Here is a 2,500-nt window from a genome sequence, read left to right as displayed (position 1 = left end):
ATTGTTGAACTAAGACATTCGCAACTTAATAAAAATGTTTAGAGTTAAATATATTTGATATATATTATTGAAAGAAAATCAATTTATATTTTATTATTATTATTATTTAATTTTACTCTTTCAATTAATATATGCAAAAAAAAATTGACATTTGTTATAAATAAAAATAAATAAAAAAATACTCTAAGCGGTGGATCACTTGGCTCATGGGTCGATGAAGAACGCAGCAAACTGTGCGTCATCGTGTGAACTGCAGGACACATGAACATCGACATTTTGAACGCATATCGCAGTCCATGCTGTTATGTACATTAAATTAAATTTTAAAGTACTGCTTGGACTACATATGGTTGAGGGTTGTAAGACTATGCTAAATAAGTTGCTTATTCTTTTATAAAAATAATTGAATTTAAGCAAATGTGTATATTATTGGATTTTAAATAATTCATAATATTAATAGCAAAAAAATAAAGATATATAATGAATTTTTTATTTATTAATATATTCTTAAAAAAAAAAAATCCTCTCAAATAAAATGAAATAAAAAAAATTTTGAATCTAAGTATTCTCTTTAAAAAATTTTCATATTATTTATATATATATAAAATATTAATTTATATATGTAATTAAAGGAGGAATGTCTAGCATAAAAATTAATTTTTTTTATTCTAGAATTGCCTCATTTTACATAATTATTATTTATAATATATATTTATATAAAAGGAAAAAAGAAAAATAGAGATGAAAAGATGATATAATTATTTATTAAATTGTGAGAAGATAAAAAATATTTTAAAACAACCTCAACTCATATGGGATTACCCCCTGAATTTAAGCATATTAATGAGGGGAGGAAAAGAAACTAACAAGGATTTTCTTAGTAGCGGCGAGCGAAAAGAAAATAGTTCAGCACTAAGTCACTTTGTCTATATGTCAAATGTGAGATGCAGTGTATGGAATATCTTAATATCTAGTATGAGAAATTAACGATTTAAGTCCTTCTTAAATGAGGCCATTTACCCATAGAGGGTGCCAGGCCCGTATAACGTTAATGATTACTAGAAAGATATTTCCAAAGAGTCGTGTTGCTTGATAGTGCAGCACTAAGTGGGTGGTAAACTCCATCTAAAACTAAATATAACCATGAGACCGATAGTAAACAAGTACCGTGAGGGAAAGTTGAAAAGAACTCTGAATAGAGAGTTAAATAGTACGTGAAACTGCTTAGAGGTTAAGCCCGATGAACCTGAATATCCATTATGAAAAATTCATCATTAAATAATTAAAAATAATGTGCATTTTTTTCATATAAGGACATTGTAATCTATTAACATAATAAAAGTATTTATCAAAAGATCATTGGTGATATTAAGTTTATTTAAATTAATTTGCTTTTTAAGCATATTAACATAGAATAAATACTAATGATTTGATAAAGTGTTGATAGATTTTATTATATATAATGCTAAAATTCATTTTTTGAATTTTACAAAAAATTTAATATCTATGATATTAATATTTATTTGTATGCATTTATATGATTAACAATGCGAAAGATTCAGGATACCTTCGGGACCCGTCTTGAAACACGGACCAAGGAGTCTAACATATGTGCAAGTCATTGAGTTATATTAAACTTAATGGCATAATTAACTTAACTTAAAAATATAATGGGATTAATTTTTAGTCTATTTTCTTAAATAGTCAATTAATTCAATCCCGGGGCGTTCCATATAGTTATGTATAATGATAATTTATTATTATTTATACCTCTAACTGGAGCGTACCTTGAGCATATATGCTGTGACCCGAAAGATGGTGAACTATACTTGATCAGGTTGAAGTCAGGGGAAACCCTGATGGAAGACCGAAACAGTTCTGACGTGCAAATCGATTGTCAGAATTGAGTATAGGGGCGAAAGACCAATCGAACCATCTAGTAGCTGGTTCCCTCCGAAGTTTCCCTCAGGATAGCTGGTGCATTTAAAAATTATATAAAATAATCTTATCTGGTAAAGCGAATGATTAGAGGCCTTAGGGTCGAAACGATTTTAACCTATTCTCAAACTTTAAATGGGTAAGAACCTCACCTTTCTTGATATGAAGGTTGAGGTTATGATATAATGTGCCCAGTGGGCCACTTTTGGTAAGCAGAACTGGCGCTGTGGGATGAACCAAACGTAATGTTACGGTGCCTAAATTAACAACTCATGCAGATACCATGAAAGGCGTTGGTTGCTTAAAACAGCAGGACGGTGGACATGGAAGTCGTAATCCGCTAAGGAGTGTGTAACAACTCACCTGCCGAAGCAACTAGCCCTTAAAATGGATGGCGCTTAAGTTGTATACCTATACATTACCGCTAAAGTAGATGATTTATAAAACAATTTCGATTGATTTATAAATTTTGAAACTTTAGTGAGTAGGAGGGTACAATAGTGTGCTTAGAAGTGTTTGGCGTAAGCCTGCATGGAGCCGCTATTGGTACAGATCTTGGTGG

The 2,500-nt window shown here is 30.2% G+C and overlaps 1 non-coding gene and 1 pseudogene across 1 annotated transcript; both read left to right on the top strand.

The window, feature by feature from the left end:
• Positions 1 to 179: 179 nt before the first annotated feature.
• LOC128871342 (5.8S ribosomal RNA) lies at positions 180 to 360 on the top strand. Its single transcript, XR_008455900.1, has one exon. It is a non-coding gene; the product is annotated as a 5.8S ribosomal RNA (ribosomal RNA).
• Positions 361 to 798: 438 nt separating this feature from the next.
• LOC128871344 (large subunit ribosomal RNA) overlaps positions 799 to 2,500 on the top strand; it is a 4,516-nt pseudogene continuing 2,814 nt past the window's right edge.

This window comes from Anastrepha ludens, unplaced genomic scaffold, assembly GCF_028408465.1.
Source record: "Anastrepha ludens isolate Willacy unplaced genomic scaffold, idAnaLude1.1 ptg000113l, whole genome shotgun sequence".
In the NCBI taxonomy this organism is placed as follows: domain Eukaryota; kingdom Metazoa; phylum Arthropoda; class Insecta; order Diptera; family Tephritidae; genus Anastrepha; species Anastrepha ludens.
The sequence above is the reverse complement of the archived record's forward strand: the minus strand, read 5'-3'. Positions and strand labels throughout refer to the sequence as shown.